The 21,223-nt window shown below is 36.4% G+C and overlaps 1 protein-coding gene across 1 annotated transcript in view; it reads left to right on the top strand.

Moving 5' to 3' along the window:
- Positions 1–18,885: 18,885 nt before the first annotated feature.
- LOC106867406 (tripartite motif-containing protein 2) overlaps positions 18,886–21,223 on the top strand; it is a 147,303-nt gene continuing 144,965 nt past the window's right edge. The window contains exon 1 of the mRNA XM_014912271.3: positions 18,886–19,948. The gene's annotated coding sequence lies outside the window, so the exon portion shown is untranslated. The remainder of the gene's footprint in view (positions 19,949–21,223) is intronic.

Here is a 21,223-nt window from a genome sequence, read left to right as displayed (position 1 = left end):
GAATTTATTTTTGCATTTTTTGACGGTTCATTTTCATGTTTTTTTAAAATTCTTGTTCAATGTTTTTACTGTGGTTTAATCATTTAGCTCCAAGTGAGCAAATTTGTGATCAAAAGCATTCCACTCATGACCATCCTTCTTACCACACAGCTACTCTTGCATACAATATGGTCACAAAAGAGTTAAATGGCAAACACAGGCAGAGGAGGAGTTCTAAAAGAGTGCTGCACAGGAGAATTAAGAGTCTAAGAAGGAAGGCTAACTGAATCAAGTAATAAAAGAAAAAGAGGAGAAATGCATTACATTTAGGGAGCAGTAGTTGTGTTGTGTGTTAGTGAGTGATGATGTACTTAGCAGTTGGAGATTGCTTTGATTGTTGTTTAGAATGTTTGTGTTTAGCAACTCTTCTGTTCCAGACATGTGTGCAACATTTGAATGCTATTAGTGTCTTGAAGAGAATTAGAAACTATTCAGAGCTTAGGACTTTGAAAGGAGTGTCTAGTCCTTGAGAGGTGGTATTGGCTATTTTGCAGACATGTGATCACTCTGAAAGCTCAACAGATATTATAAACTCTAGCATTAGTAAAGAGTGAAGAGATATCAGCTATGTTTCTTTATTGAGTACAGTAGTTGTAGTGTTATAGGTATGGATCTGGATGTTGTGGTGCTGCACTAAAAACCACAAAGCTTGTATTATGTTGTTGTTTAAGTTAGTTCTTATTAAGAAAATATTAGTTGAAAAGTATTCAGCTACACCCCCATCACTGTGTTTTTGTGTTTGATTTTCCAACCCCTCCCCAGGTAGAGTGTATTTAGAACTACTTTATCTATTGTTAAAAAATATATATTAGCAATAGAAGCAGTATTAATACTGAGAGGTAATGTTTAAGTGGGGATAAAAATTACCTCTCAGTACCAATACTGCTCCTGTCGCTAATATATATTTTGTAAGAAGCTCACTGGTTAATCGCACCACCAGCCCCTGTTCTGGCACTGTTTTTCTATATAATTCTAGTGGGAAGATAAGTTGCTGCTTTCTCTAGCGTTTGTGTGTTCATCATTGACAAGACCATGGAAGGTCAAAATCATGTGATTTGGTGGTTTCAGTGCTGGAGGTGGCAGGGATTTATTTCCCCACCAACGATATAAACGAGCTTTCTGTGCCAAAAGCCAATATGAGGGTTTCTCTCATGGTATCTATTGCAGTATAGTTTGTTCTAACAGAACATCCACGTTTATGTGAGAATACATTTTATTTATTGTGTCCTTCCTTTTTTAAGACAGTAGGATGAGATTTATAGAAAATTTAGCAACTATTCCTAATGTCAATTAACCACATAGAAATTTCCTCATGAGTTTGCTTTTCTATTATGTCATTGCTGTAGATGAGATACAGTTATTTTAGTCTAACTAGCAATTCTCATATTTCATTTAAACAGGTAGCATTTCATTAAGCATGAAATAAAAGCCAGGTGTTTCTAAAACAAAACAAGATGAAAACTGAAACAAAAAATATTAGTGTAATACTTTTTCACTCATTAGTTCACTCAATGTTTCGCTTATCACATTTTTGTCTTGGTTGTCATCATTTTATAAAAGCAACACCCAGCTCATCTATCTTGATGCAGGCATTGAAAGAAAATTGCTGCATCACAGAGCAATTTAAAACTTTTAGTAAATGGTACATTGTATGAAAGTTTACCTGAAAGTTGTTTATTTTGTATTTTTATTGATCATTAGACTATGAAGCGGCTAGGACTTTCAACTCGCTGATTTCAGTGTTTGTTAGGTCTGTGATGTAATACAAATAGGTTGTAATCAATAGAGCATTACGGCTATTGACTTTAGAGAAGTTAAACCAGTATAAATCTCCTCCTCCTTGGCATTAAGATAATGTGCAACAAATATTTGGTTAGTAAATAACCAAGCAAATAAAATTTTTAAGTACTAGTTTTTAAGTATGGTGCTGTATTATTTTCTGAAATCCGTTCTTTTCAGATTATTCCAGTTTATTTTTATTCTCTATAGTTTAACCTATAGTTTATCCAGCCAGAATAATCCACTTGTTTTATCTTCAGACTAGCTACATCTGGCTTCTCACACTTACTCCACAGCATTATCCTACAAATAAACAATCATGTCTTTGAAATCTCAAAGCTACAAGGTAATGCATGGCTGACTAATTTTTATCAATGTGAATAAATAGATCTTACATTTGACAGAGAAATCTGAATGTTAAAAGGTTACTTTAGTTTACTCAAGGTTCATTTTTATTTTTCATCAAGTAAGTTTCTAGCTCTCCATCAGCTTCAATGATTAGTAAATGACTGAGTATTCCTAAGACATGTACTCTTAACCTTTTAGCATTCAGATTACTCTGTCAAATATAAAGCTTATTTATTTTGAATTAATCATGCATTATCTTGCAGCCTTGAGATTTTGATGATGTGATTGTTTATGTTTAGAATGACATTGATGGGTATGTGTGAGAAGCTGGATCTGGCCAGTTTGAACTTAAAACAGGTAGAATATTTTGGCCAGATATAGCCAGTTTGAATACTAAAGGGTTAAAGTAGTCTTCATGCAGAATCAGAGTGACATAGTATATAACAAATTTTCATCCTTGAAATTACAAGTACATTCCACACAGCAGGCTTCCACATAATTTCTATTTACCCATTTTCATTTACAAGGCTCAGGTTGACTCAAGGCTGTGGTGATAAAAGATGCCCAATTTTCCATACAATGAGTTTGAACTTGCAACCACTCTCATTATACACAAGTGTACACACATTTCTGTTTCCATTTTGAATCCTAGTATGAACTTTTTTCAAATTTGAATTATATAGTATCAAAGCAGTTACTTTCATAATTGTATTCTCGTCCTACCTTTAACAACTCACTTGTGAAGTAGGAGTGGAACTTGTTTGCTAACTAGGCAGAATACAGTACTGTCTATGCCTTATCCAGGAGTACAGTACAATTGCTCTATCAGTAATGTTTCAACTAACTATTGGATTGTAGGGATGGCTAAGCTATTTGATAAGAATAGTCATGCATGATATTATTTATGCTCAAGAGCTGCAATATATATTTATAAAATAGTTTTATTCACTAAAGTAGATTATTTAATCTCTGCTTGTTGAAGGCTTTTATTGAGTCTTCAGTTTTGCAATTAATACAGGTATACCTGAACTTGGAGTTGTTTCAAGTTATGCCTTTTTTTACTTTATGTAGGGTTTTTTTTTAAAGAAATTAATGAGGAAAAAAATAAACTTCAACCTCGATCAATTAAACTGACTTTACATGGGTCTCAGTAAATATATTTAAAAACATAATTTTTTTTTTTTGAATTACATAAAAGCTAATACTGAAGTGGAAAATCCAATCAAATAAATGAGAAAATATGTACAAACCATTTATTAAAACAAATATAAGCTAATAAATTTTTTAAATGTTTTTTCATGTTATGTCGTTTTGCAAGTCAAGTCACATAAACTTAGGATGACTTACCAATGTTAGGAGAGGTCATCATTATCAGGTCGTTGCCAGTGCCGCCTGATTGGCTCCCATGCTGGTGGCATGTAAAAAGCACCATTCAAGCATGGGTTGTTGCTAGTACCGCCTGACTGGCTTCTGTGCTGGTGGTATGTAATAAAAAGCACCATTCAAGCGTGGTTGTTGCCAGTGCTGCATGACTGGCTCCCTTGCCAGTGGCACATAAAAAAACACCATTCAAGCGTGGTCAATGCCAGTACCACTTAACTGCCCCTCGTGCCGGTGACACATAAAAAGCACCCACTACACTCTCGGAGTGGTTGGCATTAGGAATGGCATCCAGCTATAGAAATTTTGCCTCATCAGATTGGAGCCTGGTACAGCCTTCTGGCTTGCCAGTCCTCAGTCAAACCATCCAACCAATGCCAGCATGGAAAGCAGACGCTAAGCGATGATGAGTAAAGGTATGTTTGTATTTCAAAATTTGATTGGTAGGATATAAAAGCGGTTTTAGAAAAATAGCAATGAAATATCTTAAAAGCTTCACATTGTACTTTCAAGAGCTACATGTGATTCACAAATCATTGTCTGGCCACCATTATTCTATAGTCAGTATTCCAACATGTTAATCTAAGAGATATTATGTCTGTATATATATATATGTATGGGTGTGTATATGTGTGTGAATGTCTGTAAATATGTATATATGAATAATTTTAATTTTATATATATACTATTTTTTATCTTTTATGTTTTATTTATATATATATATATTTTTATTATTTATTTATTTATTTATTTTTTTTTTATTTTTTTTAATTTTTTTGATGAGCTGCTCCACATCGGTCACCGGAGTGATATTTGATCACTTTACAGAGTGTCTGAGTGTCGGTTAGGTGTCTGGAATGGGACGGCTTACCTCATGGGCAGGTAGAAGCTCTTTAACCTTGGTTGGTAATCTACCTAGGAGAAGGAAATCTCCGAAATAAAACCTGAGGCCTTGGAAATTCCTGGTTTTGTCAATTCTCTTGTCACACCGGTGAAAGTCTTCTTGGGCTAATAAGTGGGGGTAGTGCAGTGCAAGCTACACCCACTAAAAATTATTCATCTGCACAGGTACTTCCTGTACTCCAAATCTTAGTAAAATCATTCAATTGGTTGGTTGGCAGAAACCTAAAAATGCACCTGTAACTTATTTTAAAATGTCTGAAACAAATTCAGTAAATGGCAAAAAAGGCTTGGGAACATCAGGGGAACAGGTCTGGCCCCGCAGGTGTCCCAGTGTATCACAGGCTGGACCCGGTCGTCATCCTGCCACTGTGGTCAAACAGTCCTCAAGAAAAAGTAAAAATAAACATCGTTTGAATTTTGGCTGTTGGAATGTGCGCACACTTCTTGATGATAATTTTACGAAGAGGCCAGAAAGGCGTACTGCACTTATTGCATGTGAGCTAAAGAAATATTCCCTTGATATAGTTGCTCTCTCTGAAACTCGTCTCTCTGGTGAGGGTCAAGTAATGGAATCTGCTTATGGATATACTATCTTCTGGAAAGGCCTACCTAAGGGTCAGCGTAGAGAATCTGGTGTTGGGTTTGCTCTCAAGAATACATTAGTGTCCTCCATTGCAGAGCTTCCAAGTGGTATATCTGACCGGATCATGTCATGCCGTATCAAACTGACAAAAGGTAGGTTTCTTACCGTTGTCAGTATTTATGCACCAACAATGTCCCATTCTGAGGAAACTGTGGGACAGTTTTATGACAATCTAGCAAGATTATTGAGTAAAGTACCAATTTCTGACAAGCTGGTCATTTTGGGAGATTTCAATGCAAGAGTTGGAAGGGACTATGTTTCATGGCCTGTTTTAGGTCGACATGGGATTGGAAAATGCAATAGAAATGGAGTAGCTCTTTTGACGTTTTGTACTGAGAATGATCTGGTTGTCACCAACACTCTGTTTAAGCAGAAAAATAAATATAAAGCCACCTGGATGCACCCAAGATCTAAGCACTGGCATCTCATAGATTATATTTTGATTAGGAAATGTGATATGAAAGACGTTTCTAGCGTTCGGGTCATGAGAGGGGCAGAGAGCTGGACTGACCATCATCTACTGCGTGGCAAAATAGATTTTTCGATAAAACCTAAAAACCGACAGTCTGGTCCTAAGATACCCAAAAAGTTAAACGTTGCAAACTTTAAATTATCAAGCAACTTGCAAAGATTCCACGACGCTATAGAAAGTATTAATCTTGACCCAAACAATTTATGGGAAGATTTCAAAACAAAAGTATTTCAGGCTGCAAGTTCGTCAGTGGGATTTAAATCTCATAAATCCAGAGATTGGTTCTCAGATAGATCAGCAGAAATTTATGATCTACCTTTAGAAAAACAAAACTTAGGCAATACACTGCTCTCTCAGTCATTGAATCCCAACTCAAATGAAACTTACAGAAAGCTGAAAAGGAGGGTGCAAACTGCTCTAAGGAAAATTAAACAGGAATGGTGGAATGATAGGGCAAAAGGGGCACAAGAAGCAGCTGATAGAAATGATGCCAGTTGTTTGTATTCTTATGTTAGGGAGGTATATGGTCCAAAATCTTCTTCAGTAGCTCCAGTGAGAACAGAAGATGGATGTTTTCTTCTGACTGACATCGCTTCTATTCATAAGCGTTGGGTAGAACATTTCTCTGCACTTTTGAATAGACCATCATCCGTTAATATGAGGACGATAGAAAAAATTGAACAACTTCCAGTTATAGAAGAGATGGCATCTGAACCAACTCTAAATGACATTTATTTAGCTATGAATAAGCTGAATAACAACAAGTCTCCAGGATCTGATGGAATCTGTGCAGAAGTCTTGAAATATGGGGGTGACAAAATGATGGAACTCTTAAATATTTTAATTTGTCACTGTTGGAGAAGTGAGAAAGTGCCTCAAGACTGGATTGATGCCATTCTTGTCTCCTTATATAAATCGGGGCCAAAGGATCTGTGTGGTAATTTTCGTGGGATTTCCCTTTTGTCTGTGGTTGGAAAGGTGCTCGCCCGCATTTTGTTAGAACGTTTAAATACCTTTATAGTTCCAAGTATGGTGTCTGAGTCTCAGTGTGGTTTTCGTTCCTCCAGGGGCACAGCTGATTGTATCTTTACTGTCAGACAATTACAGGAGAAGTGCATTGAACAGAATCTTGCTCTGTACCATTGCTTTGTTGATTTGAGCAAAGCATTCGATACTGTTAATCGAAGTGCTCTGTGGCTAATTCTGGGGAAAATTGGTTGCCCAGAAAAGTTTATAAACATGGTCAAGGCTTTGCATCAGGATATGAGAGCTAGGGTTAATTTTGGTGGTAGGCTTTCTGAATCTTTTGCTGTGGAAAATGGAGTAAAGCAGGGAGACCTTGATGCACCCACCCTCTTTGCAATATACTTTGCCGTTGTGGTGTCACATTCCTTTCAAAACTCTGAGGAGGGTATCTACATAAAATATCGAACAACGGGGAATGTTTTTAATTTGACCCGACTGAAGTTTAAAACGAAGGTTTTTACTTCACTTATTAGGGAACTTTTGTATGCTGACGATTGCGATCTGGTTAGTCATTCTGAATCGGGTCTGCAATCCCTTGTATCTGCATTTGATGCAGCTTGTGATGATTTTGGCCTGACCATCAATCTGAAAAAAACAGTTGTAATGTATCAACCTGCGTATGGTGCTGTTTGTAACCTCCCTAAAATTTTTGTTAAGGGAAAGTTACTTGAGGTTGTCAATTCATTTGTCTACCTGGGAAGCTCTGTTCAAGATGATGGAAATCTTGATACGGAAATACACCTGCGAATTCAAAGGGCAGCAAAAGCATTTGGTGGCTTGGAGTCACACGTCTGGCGCCAGCGACATATAAATAACAATACAAAGCTGGCTCTTTACAAATCATTTGTCTTAACATCCCTATTGTATTCCTGTGAAACTTGGACCTGTTATGAAAGGCATTTTAAAATGTTAGAAAAATTCCACCAAAAATGCCTTCGTCATATTTTAAGAATTAAATGGAATTCTTTTACTCCAAACACAGATATCCTTGCATCTGCAGGCATCCCCTCAATTAAAGCCATGATTTTGAGGAACCAATTGAGATGGTGTGGCCATATTGTTCGAATGGCAGATGAACGCATGCCGAAACAGCTGTTTTATGGTGAGCTTGCAGAGGGGAAACGTTATCGGCATAAACCTAAAAAAAGGTTTAAGGATGGCATAAGGACTGCTATGAAGTCAATTGGAATGGCCCCAAAAGATATAGAAGTCCTCGCTTCAGATCGAGTTGGATGGCGAACAAGGGTGTGGAGTGGAGTGAAAGCATTTGAAGAGGCCAGGATGATGCAAGCAGGGCTCAAGAGACATTTAAGGAAAAATGTAAAGACTGAGAAGGTGAATGACAAGGACCTTTTTGTGTGCACAGTCTGTGACAGACCATGTCTGTCCTTGGCTGGCCTCAAATCTCACCTGCGAACCCATGGAAAACAAACCTCATCCAGCTATTCTGATTATATGTCTGTGCACACGTTTGAATGTGGTGTGTGCCAGAGGGTTTGCAAATCCAATGGGGGTCTTAAAAGACATGTTAGGATCCACAATGAGCAGAACTTACTTGCAGGTATTGGTAGTGCAAATCAGAGGTGCAATCTGTGTGGGTGTTTTTTCAAAACACTGTCTGGTTTAAAAAGCCACATCAGACGCCATGAAAGGGCTAAGGTGTAGGTGCAGGAGGTGGTCAAACTCTGTTTAAGGAGTAGACAACCACCATATATATATATATATATATATATATATATACATGTGTGTTTCATTACATATAAAATTGTGAAAAATAAACAACAAAAAAACCTAGTATATTTCCAACTCAACATTCACTACAAAGTAATTATATCTCTCTTCTCTAAATCAGTTTTAAAGGTGTCATCTAACATTAGTTTCAGATTTTGGCACAAAACTAGCAATTTCGAGGAATGGGGTAAGTCAATTATGTTGATTTCAGTGCTCAACTGGTACTTATTTTATTGACCCAAAAGGATGAAAGGCAAAGTCGACCCTGGGAGAATTTAAACTCGGAATGCAAAGGCAGACAAAATGACGTTAAGCATTTTGCTCAGCTTGCTAATGATTCTGCTACACTGTTTTTTCGTGAGTCAAGGACCTTCTGTGATTCACTCGGGATCTCAACAATGGTGTTAAAACAACAACCTTTGAGCTACATTTTCATCCAGGAAGAGATGGAAGTCTGTAGGTGCTAAATCTGGTGAATAGAGTGGTTATGGAAATGAGAAACTCATAAGTAAGGAGAGCTTGGCGACAGGGTGCATTGTTGTTGTGAAGAATCCAATTCTTTGCACTCCACAGATCCAGTCACTTTTACCGAATGTCCTTCCTCAAACGTTTCAAAACATCACAGTAGAACTCTTAACTGATGGTCTGCCGAATTCTTGAGGCACAATACCACATTTCTGGAGGTGACGTTCGGGGTAGGTCTTCTAGATCACACATTGTCTTCCAGGGATGTTATTCTATTTCTGAAGTGCCTATGTCACTCGAAACATTGCATACAACCCATTGCCTCATCACTATAAGCTTGCCGAAGCATTCTTAATATCTCTGCAGCAGACTTACCAAGTTTAGCACAAAATTTCACATTGGTTCTTTGTTCTTGTCTATGACAAAATCACAGACTACAGCATACACATGATCACATAAATACAAATTTCACAACTTGCAAAGTCAACACAACAATGTCACTCAGCACACTGCTTCACAAAGGTCACTACTAGCTCTCACTGCACTCACAACCATATGATGCCATCTGTTGGTGCACTGCAGAACTAGTCCAGGAACTTTTTGATATCACCTCATGTATATACACACACACACACAGAGGGTCTCTGAATCCCCTCCACACACACCTCAACTCAATTAAAAAAGCAGATTTGAATATGTGATATCTAAACCAGTCAGATTATCAACACTATTCCTTCATCTAAGATTCTTAGCTAAACCTCTCCATGCATTTAAATCATCATCATCATCATCATCATCATCGTTTAACGTCCGCTTTCCATGCTGGCATGGGTTGGACGATTTGACTGAGAACTGGCGAACCAGATGGCTGCACCAGGCTCCAATCTGAACTGGCAGAGTTTCTACAGCTGGATGCCCTTCCTAACGCCAACCACTCCGAGAGTGTAGTGGGTGCTTTTATGTGCCACCGGCACAAGGGCCAGTCAGGCGGTACTGGCAACAGCCACGCTCAAAGTGGTGTTTTTTACGTGCCACCTGCACAGGAGCCAGTCTAGCGGCACTGGCAACGACCTCGCTCAAATGATTTTTCACGTGCCACCAGCACAAGTGCCAGTAAGGCGACACTGGTAACGGTCACGCTCAAGTGGTGCTATTTACATGTCACTGGCACGGAAGCCAAGCATAGAAAGATGACTGGTAACTGTTTTGGCTGCAAGTTTTATGTCAGAGTATCTTTGTCCTAGAAGAGCTGCCCTTCCTATGACTTTGTCAAAAATAATGAGAGCCCCCCCCTCTATATTTGAATAAATTATAGTGGTCTATTTAAATATGAGAAAGGTAAAATGAAATTAACAAAACTGATATCAGTATTAATTGTTAGATAACTGTCATTTTCCAGTTCACCAATCCTGCAATCTACTTCTCTATTCAGCATTTTGTAAATATTTTCCTTTGATATAACTATAGATTAATGATGTGTAAATGTTGAGACATGAAAGAGTCATTATGTATGTACACCATTCAGGTAACTTGATATCAAGGTTAAACATTTTTTTACCAAAACAGGAAGTGTGCTTATAAAACTTAAGCTGTATTTCACAATGTGTATATATATAGTTGTGTGTGTATGTATGTTATGCCAGGTCACACTTAGTGCTACAGGTAACATGTAACCCAGTACAACCTGTCATGTGGATTGGGCTGTCTGTAAGTAAACCAGCAATTCTACCAAGTCTTCTTGTCAAAGGACAGGTGAACTCAGTAGAGTCAACAGCCATCCAATGGCTGGAAGAGAGAAATCACTGGTCTTTGCTTAGGCATCTCTCTAGAAGGAAAACGTTGATGTTGTAGACTAGTTCTTTTTGGGAAAATGCATACGTTGTTTAGAAAATGAGATTTATCTTGTGCAAGACTTTTCTCATTTCACACTTCAAAAGGCTTCATGTCAGACATTGCTTGATTTTTAGCATTTCTATTAATATCTGTATTATGTGTTGCATACTATGGTTGGCTGCAGCCAAAAAAAAAAGGAAAAATATTCAATGGAAAATGTCATGATAAAATGAAGCATGTGTCAGCATATGTGGTGAACATTCTGAACACCTCTGTGCAAAAGAGTATAGATCTCTAGCAGGACTGAAAGGCCACATTTGTGCTGCTTTAAGAGAACAATCAAGTGATAGCATAGTTTGAAAAGGAATTGCAGCCATCATGCATGTATGTGTATATCATATATATATATATATATATATATACTCTTTTACTTGTTTCAGTCATTTGACTGCAGCCATGCTGGAGCACCACCTTTAGTCAAGCAAATCGACCCCAGGACTTATTCTTTGGATGCCTAGTACTTATTTTATCGGTCTCTTTTGCCGAACCGCTAAGTTACGGGGACGTAAACACACCAGCATCGGTTGTCAAGCGATGTTGGGGGGACAAACACAGACACACAAACATACACACACACACACACACACATATATATATATATATATATATATATACATATATATCTACGACGGGCTTTCAGTTTCCGTCTACCAAATCCACTCACAAGGCTTTGGTCGGCCCGAGGCTATAGTAGAAGACACTTGCCCAAGGTGCCACGCATTGGGACTGAACCTGGAACCATGTGGTTGATAAGCAAGCTACTTACCACACAGCCACCCCTATGCCTATATATATATATATATATATATATATATATATATATATATATATATATATATATATATATATATATATATATATATATATATATATATATATATATATATATATATATATATATATATATATATATATATATATATATATATATATATATATATATATATATATATATATATATGTATATATATATATATATACGCATATATATACATATATATGACAAGAAATAATATTTGTCTCTTTTTATGAAAGCAAAAGGGTATATAGGACTGCAAAACAGAAGTGCTCAAATGTAAATGAGACAAAGAACAAACATTAAATTCGAGCCAACAACTTTATATATAACGCCATACCTCAAACATTCAATCATATATAAATATCACCATGGTTCTTAAACATACAAAAAAAAAATATACATATACATAAAAACACAGAAGGTAAAAATAAATATGTGAATAAAATACAAATAGAACAGCCTAACAAAAGGTAAATATAAACGACTAAAAATTCATAAAAATTCCAAAGTGTGCCATACTACCAAAAAACTAATAAACTAAGAAAATAAAATATCAAACAACTAAAAACGTTTTATCAAACGATTAAAAATATTTAAAAGTTTTTTTACTCCCCTCACACAAAGTACATCCAAAGTTCAATTTTTAAAAACCATGGTTGGTTAGAGTTCGATTTGTATTTTATATGCATATATGTTTTTACCTTCTGTGTTTTTATGTATATGTATATTCTTTCTTTTTATATATATGTTTAAGAACCATGGTGATATTTAAATATGATTAAATGTTTGAGGTATAGTGTTATATATAAAGCTGTTGACTCAAATTTAATGTTTGTTCTGTGACAAAATGTTTCTTTCTTTCAGTCATTTAACTGTGGCCATGCTGGAGCACCACCTTTAGTCAAACAAATCAACCCCAGGACTTATTCTTTGTAAGCCTAGTACTTATTCTATTGGTCTCTTTTTGCTGAACCACTAAAGCATCGGTTGTCAAGCAATGGTGGTGGTGGTGGGACAACACAGACACACAAACATACACACACACACACATATATATATATATATGTGGAAAATCAGGATTGTGAGTTCAATTCCTAGAGATACATTGCATCCTTGAGCAAGACATTTCATTTCTCATTGTTCCAGTCCACTCAGTTGGCAAAAATTGAGTTGTACTTGTAATTGAAAGGGCCAACCTTGTTACATTCTGTGTCATGCAGAATCTCCCTAAGTACTACATTAAGAGTACACATTTCTGTGGAGTGCTCAGCCACTTGCATGTTAATTTCACAAGTAGGCTGTTCTGCTGAATAAATCAACTGGAACACTTGTCATTGTAACTGATGGGGTGTCAGACCATTTGTCTACTTCCTATTCATTTTTATTGAGAAACACACACACACACACACATGCTTATGTCCATGTCATATTAAACAACATTGAGCTTAGTACTTAGATACTAAGAAGCAGGTGATCACTTCAGAAACCTAGATGCTGTAAGTACCAACTTTAGTTTATCTACAGGCAGCGAAGTAGCTATGTGCTTAAGAAGTTAGCATCCTAAACATGAGGTTTTGTGTTCACTCCCACTGTATGACTCCCTTGGGCAAGTGTCTTCTATTATAGTCCAGGGCTGGCCAAAGTCGTATGAGTGATTTTGGTGGATAGAAACTGAAAGAAGCCCATTGTATGTGCATGTACGTGTGTGTGTGTTTGTGTGCACACTCGTGCATGGGCATCCAGCTGTAGAAACTCTGCCAAATTAGATTGGAGCCTGGTGTTGCCATCCGGTTTCACCAGTCCTCAGTCAAATCGTCCAACCCATGCTAGCATGGAAAGCGGATGTTAAACGATGATGATGATGATGATGATGATCATTGTTTAACGTCCGCTTTCCATGCTAGCATGGGTTGGACGATTTGACTGAGGACTGGTGAACCAGATGGCTACACCAGGCTCCAATCTGATTTGGCAGAGTTTCTACAGCTGGATGCCCTTCTTAACGCCAACCACTCCGAGAGTGTAGTGGGTGCTTTTACGTGCCACCGGCACGAAGGCCAGTCAGTCGGTACTGGCAATAGCCGCGCTCAAAATGGTGTATTTTACGTGCCACCTGCACAGGAGCCAGTCCAGCAGCACTGGCAACGATCTCGCTTGAATGTCTCTACACGTGCCACCGGCACAAGTGCCAGGAGGGCAATGCTGGGCACAGGTGCCATCATGATTTTGCTTTCGCTTGCCCCAACAGGTCTTCGCGAGCCGAGTTTCGTGTCCAATGACGGAGACGACATTGGCATGGGTGCCAGTCGTCAAATTTAGTTCGATTTCAATTCCGATTATATGCATGTGTTCATTTACATTTCCACTCCATGAAAGTTGCAAGGTACAAGAGGTGTTGTTATAACTCACACTGATAACAAATTCTTTACTCACTTCAGGCCTTTGAAGACATGTGAAGCAAGAGGTCTCATTATTTGAAAAAAAAGTAAAGCTTAGTAACAGAAAGGACACTGGCTATAAAACAATGCTACAATAATATTTTTTTTTTAGTTCAGTGCTTCTCAACCAGGGTCCATATGGTGTTTGGGGGTTCCATATAAGACTTTGTTACAATTTATGCGCAATAAATTGCTTATACTTTCTACAATACACAAAATATTTTAATTTCTTATGCAATTCCTAATAATATTTAATTATAATAATACAGTACCCTTTACCTTTTACCTGTTTCAGTCATTTGGCTGTGGCCATGCTGGGGTACTGCCTTAAAAGGTTTTAGTTAAACAAATCCAGTAAATTAGATCATTTTCATTCATTTTTTTATGAGTGACAGTTTTCTAGTAGGGTTTTGGGGGACAAAAACAGTATATAATTTATGAAGTATATGAGCAGATGGGTGAGCGAGTGCTTGAAGTTTTCTTCTGTGTGAGCAAGCAATAAGGTGAAGAAGAGGCCTAAGAAGGACACAGTGTGCTTGCTTGTGGATAAGTTTCATGCTTGAAGGATTTGAACAGTAAATATTTTAAGGATGGTTGAAAGGGTTTGTGGTAGATGTGAGTTTAGAGTAACAAATATGCATGGGATTGGTTGCAAAAAAGAAAAAGAAAATTTATAGAAGAAAACCGCTTTTGTTTAACAGCCAGAAAATTGACCACACAACCTGTCAACACTTGAGAATTAATAGACTTTTATTTCACTTTTATATTCGTAGGTGTTGTGTGATGAAACTGTCATTTATGATATAAAATACCTACTAAATCTTTTGTAATAAGTTCCCTATCAGATAATGCTTACTCACCTATATATATTAAGCATCCATAACATTATGATGTAAGTGGGTCAATATATTGTTTTTGAAGGAGTTATGAATAAGCAATAGCTAAATTTCTTAGGTAAAAATATCAAATCCGTGAAATAAAACTATTTTTATAGAGTTCACTTCTAATCTCCTTGATCTTTGATTGAAGAATTTTCAGTGTGTGTGGTGTGTGTGTGCATATGTGTACATCTATATGTGTCTGCCTTTGTGTCCCCATCTCCATTTGACAAACCAACTTGAGTTGGTTTGTTTATGTTCAGCAAAAGAGACTTGTGTTCAGTAAAATGTGACTGATAGAATAAGTACCAGGCTTTGAAAAATCAGTCTTGGGGTTGATTCATTTAACTAAAAAAATTTTAAGGTGGTGCTCCAGCATGGCCACAGTCTAATGACTGAAACAAACAAAAGATAAAAGACAAAAGATATTAAATGATTTTGTTTAGGATTTGTAATACTAATAACTTGTTACAACTCTGTATTTTCCTGATTTAGAGTGAAGCATCTGGTGAGAACAGAGCATAATATCAATTAATGAAGCACAAAAGAGCAGGAGTTATGTGATCACTTTCATTAGCTTACAGTTGTTTCTGTTACAAGAAGCATTGCACATAGATCTGAGTGCTTGTTCAACATCTTATAGTTTCCTCAAAGCCATTTACATGAAATGTATGTTTATTTTGGAATGCATTCGAATACATAGAGTTGGTTACATTTAGAACCTTATGCAACAAGAGCATTTTTGCTATTGTTTAATAGTCTTGTAGCAGCAACAGTCTCACAACATCATCATGTCATAAACATTGATTATGATTACATTTCAAATTATTACAATCTAAACAAACTCATATTATAGTTATAATATTCTATTTACTTTTTCTGGTGGATTGTTTTCCTGTTTATTCACTCTGAAATTTAACTTTGTTTGAAACCAAAATATAAAGGTAAACTAATTCTATTGTTTTCTTATAGTACTTACATTGTTGCCCTAAATATGACTGTAAGCCAATATCATGTACACACTTTTTTTCACCCCAGCTTTATCATGTTCTCAATATCTGCATATTTTCGGTGTAAAGTGTTCCAGTTTAACATCTGTTTCATTTGCTGGTATTCAACTTCAGAACCTGCTGTAACTATCAATACAAATCTCTAAATTTGCTGATGAACTCAAACTATGTTCAAATACAAAGAAAAAACTGAAATATATAGGAGTGGCTGTGTGGTAAGTAGCTTGCTTACCAACCACATGGTTCCAGGTTCAATCCCACTGCATGGCACCTTGGGCAAGTGTCTTCTACTATAGCCTCAGGCCGACCAAAGCCTTGTGAGTGGATTTGGTAGACGGAAACTGAAAGAAGCCCGTCATATATATGTATATATATATATGTGTGTGTGTGTATGTTTGTGTGTCTGTGTTTGTCCCCCTAACATCGCTTGACAACTGATGCTTGTGTTTACGTCCCTGTAACTTAGCAGTTCGGCAAAAGAGACCGATAGAATAAGTACTAGGCTTACAAAGAATAAGTCCTGGGGTCGATTTGCTCGACTAAAAGGTGGTGCTCCAGCATAGCCACAGTCAAAATGACTGAAAACAAGTAAAAGAGTAACCCTTTTGCATTCAGATTACTCTCTCAAATGCAATGCTTACTTATTCATATTGTTTTGAATTAATCATGCATTATCTTGTAGCTTTGAGATCCATCGTCTTGGTGCCCTACCTTATAGCACCTTTCTCTCAGAAATTGAAAATTGGTTGTGGTTATTGGATATTAAAATGAATGGTTTACACCTGGTAGCTAACTGGTAAACCATGGTCACTCTCACAGTGACTATTATGTATATAGCAAACGAAAGAAAGAAGGCAAGTTTATCATTCTCTGATGAATTCATAGTTGGAGCATATGCACTTATGAGTGTTGCATAGCGACCTTTTCTTAATGGAAGTCTTAAAGACATTAAACAATCTGAATGACCACTTGGTAATTCCTCAAGTTTTGAAGTCAGAGTGGTTTTGATAGCAAATCCCACTCCTGATTATCTCTTATAGGTTTTCTCTCTACTGCTCAAAAATAAATGATACCCAGCAGATTTGTCTACGAAATTCCTCTTTCCATGAATTCTTGTTTTGGCTAACACTACAACATCCATATCATATCGCTGTAACTCTTTTGCAACAAGCACAGATCTTCTCTCTGGACGAGATTTCAGACAATCATTGTCTAATAACATTCGAACATTCCAGCATCCTATATTCATAGGCTTGCATCTTAACTTGAATTTACTCACAGTTGCAAGATGGCAACTGGATCCAGGCTGTGGTGCCCTGGGACACCTGCCAGGCCAGACAACAGAACAAAATGTTCTCAAGCCCTTTTTGCTATTTGCTTCATTATCAATATGAACTTTCATTGTTTAGATGTGCTTTTTTAAGCTTTGGCCAACCATGCACATACAAGATGTCCATTTTTTCTTCTTCTCCAGCAATACCTGTGCTTGATACTTTTTAAAGAGAGGAAAAGTTTTGCACGGCAACCATTCCCACTCTCTAAACTACAAAGCATGATCCAAAAAGAAGAGCAAGTCGACATCATTGGGTGCATTTTCAGTCGCAGGTTTTATATCAGAGTGTCCTTCTCCCAGTCTTTGCTTAACCAAAGGCTAACTACAAGACAGCAGTGAAGTATTTAAATTCAGAGTTACTTTCTCCTAGATAGACTGCCTTTGCCATGGCTTGGGTGAATAGAGGAGCTCTATCCACCCTTCATCTATTTATTAAAAAAAAAAAAACTAAAATAAGAGAAATAAATACAAATTAAAAATTGAGATAAAATTGAGTAAAATTAAAAATAAGACTTACATACAATATATACAATTTACAGACACTATAGACAATATGTACACACATGCTGAAATACAATATATACAATACATACAGAGAGAGTTTAAAATGCAATATATACAATGCACACACACACAAACACTCCACAAACACGTAGTTGAATGGCCGTTGACTACGTTTGTAGTTCCTCTGCCCTTTCTTTGACAGATCTTATTTTTTGTCCTGCAGGGTGTTCAACAAGCACCCACCTCACCAAGCAAGCCTGGTGGAGTTGCCAGTTTAGTCGCCGATGACCTGACCATGGAACAGGTTGTACTGGACTACATGGGGAAAGACTTCCTCCCGTTCCCCTCTCCCCATTTCCTTGCAAATTATTGTTTAAAAAATTTTTTTTGGCCAAAACCCCACGTTTTCGGATATGGAGATTCCGGAAAATTGCAAAAAATCGGAATTTTGAAAATTTTTGCCCACCCCTACCCCATTACTCCCCACCAATTTCTTCTTTTCACTTTTTCCGTAGCCCTAACCCTAAAACCCCGACTCTAAGCCTTAAACCCTAACCCTAAAATCGTAACCCAAACCCCCTAGCCCTAACCCTAACCATAAGTAGAAAATTTTTTGGAAATTTGTTTCAGAATCATAATCTCCGTATTTTCCTGCATTTTTGAAAAAAAAAAAATTTCTGAAAAATAGTTTAAAATGAAGAATCAAGGGAGGGGGGGGGGGGTGTTAATTTCAAAATGCCGATTTTTGCCAATTTTTTTTGCAGATTCATATTCTCCGTAACCGAAAACGGGGGTTTGTGTAGAAAAAAAAATTATTAAAAAGGGATGTTTTTTTTGGTGTGTGGGGGGGGGGGGGACAAAAGAAAATCTTGCCTTACATGGTACCAATAGGGTTACATATACAAACACACATACATATATACACACACATATATACATATACACACCCACACACACATATATATATATATATATATATATATATATATATATATATATATATATATATATACATACGTGTGTGTGTGTGTGTGTATAAAATTGCTCTCACTATATAGGTGTATATTGATTTCAAATTTTGGTACAAGTTCAGCAATTTCGGGGATGGCAGAAGTCGATTACATCGACTCCGGTGTTCACCTGGTACTTCTTTTATCGAAACCGAAAGGATGAACAGCAGTGTCGAACCTCGGCGGCATTCGAACTCAGATCGTAAAGTCGGAAGAAATGCTGCTAAGCATTTTTTGGGGGGCCCTGTAATGATTCGGTCAGTTCGCCGCCTTCGTGTGGTGACAGTTTTATTTACATGTATATGTCAACAACAATAACAAAAAAGTGCTAGCATACGAAGTTATGTTGTATATATGAATTAAATCTTATTTTAGAATTTCATTCAAATCTAGAACACTTATTATAAGAATATAACATTTGTTGCAGAATAAGTTGCTTTTAGTTTTTACATTTTTCCAGTTTAAGGGACTTAAAATCGACCAGTACTTTGTTATCAATCCCCGTTGTAATGGAAGATCGAAGATGATCACGGCAGGATTTGAACTCCTTCTGAATGCTTTAAAAGCATTGTTGCATAATTAATATATTCAGTTGCTGAGAATACGTGTGTGAACTGAACGCAAGTTGTATTCATTTGGTTGAATGTGGACATGCTGCTGTGTGACTATAATAAGGTGTGACAATCCCGCCAACGCAATAGCTACATTAAGGTATTTTCCGTGTATATATATATATGTACGTGGGCCTGTGTGTGTGTGAATCTGATTATGGGAATACATATGAACAGTAAATCACAACTGAAAGTAAATTCAAATAACTGTCACTTAGCTCTGTACATGGTATTTATTATATTTTTAGTACAAGTACAGGATCTAAAAATTTATTTTCATTTCGCATATACTCATACATATCACATGTTTTGACTTTATTATGTCTTTTGTTTTCAATACTCATTTAGCTCCCACCACCACCACTGGCAAGCAATTATTTTTCTTTCACACATACACAGACATGAGATTTCTCTCTCTCACACATACATTCAACTATACGCAACATATAAGAAAAGTATATGTGCATACGAGTAAATAAGTATACACGTGTAGTTTTATTTACTTACTCGAAAGTGGCGTCAGGGATTCTGCTTACAATGAGAAACTAATTTTATACTTCATAGTAAAATTATAAGTGATTTACTGGGCGAATATTGAACGAATATTACAGACTATTAGTGTTTTTGATTAGTTTTTAAATCTTTCCAAGATACAGGACATTTAATATCTAAAGAAAGCTATAACAGTGAGTATATTCTTTTTGTTTTCTTTTCTTTATTCATATCTATATATTCATCTTTATCTCATAATCTGACACCTGTTATACCATCACACTTCCTAGGAAATTTTGACAACGTTTCTTGCAGGAGTTTTATTATTATTATTATAAATTTTGCTTCCCCATTGGTACAGAGGAAACAGAATTGATAAACTTTTTCTAAACACTGAATGTTTCTGATATTAATGTTGTTTACAAAATTGTATCTTTCGTAATTGTGAGTCCGATTGAGCATCACCATGAATGTGACATACACCGGCATTCTTTCGTATCTATCTATCTATCTCCATATGTATGTATACCCAACGATACAACTTTTTTTTCTCTGTAATATATATATATATATATATATATATATATATATATATATATATTCACTTGTTACTCATAAGTTTTAAAATACATACGCTTAATTAACTTGCATATTATTTGCAGGACAGAATTGTATGTAACGTCCAGTAGCAAAAACGTTCTTTAAATGAATGGTTTTTAGATCGTAAACCCGAAACAATTATGTTAACAGATGCTGAGTAAATAACAGATTTGGAGAAAATTATTTTAATAGATTCAGTTTGTGTTAGAGGAATGTTTGGGATCTTCTGGATTACAAAATTATATCTTTTTATCTTTCACTGGTTTCACCCTTTAGACTGTGGCCATGCCGGGGCATCGCCTTGAAGGAATTTTAGTTAAATGAATCGACTCCAGTACTTTTTTTAAAACCTGGTACTTATTCTATCGATGTCTTTGCCGAATCGCTAAGTTACAGAGACGTAAACACACTAACGCCGGTTGTCAAGTGGTGGTTGGAAACGCATAATCATACAAGGGGCTTCTTTCAGTTTCCATCTACCAAATCCACTCATAAGGCTTTGGTCGGCCCGATACTATAGTAGAAAACACTTACCCAAGGTATCACGCAGTGAGTCTGAACTTGGAATCAAGTGGTTGGGATGCAAATATACAAATAATTGTTTTTTAAATTGTCGTGGATAATGCTATATAATATGTATTTCTATTAACAGTATCCCTTGTCAAGAAGTTGCTTCTGGTCGGGCAGATGACTAAATAAAGCGAAGAAAAACTTATAATATAGCAATGTGATTTATCCTATGTGCATTATTTTTCTTTGTGTAGTTCCCATTCATACACATTAGGCTGCCTATGAATAATTTCGGTGTTGAGTATCTATCTGTCCATCAAATAAATAGTTTGATCTAAACCGAAGCAAACTGTTGTTAT

This window comes from Octopus bimaculoides, chromosome 2 (assembly GCF_046866305.1).
Source record: "Octopus bimaculoides isolate indiv1 chromosome 2, ASM4686630v1, whole genome shotgun sequence".
Lineage (NCBI taxonomy): Eukaryota > Metazoa > Mollusca > Cephalopoda > Octopoda > Octopodidae > Octopus > Octopus bimaculoides.
The sequence above is the reverse complement of the archived record's forward strand: the minus strand, read 5'-3'. Positions and strand labels throughout refer to the sequence as shown.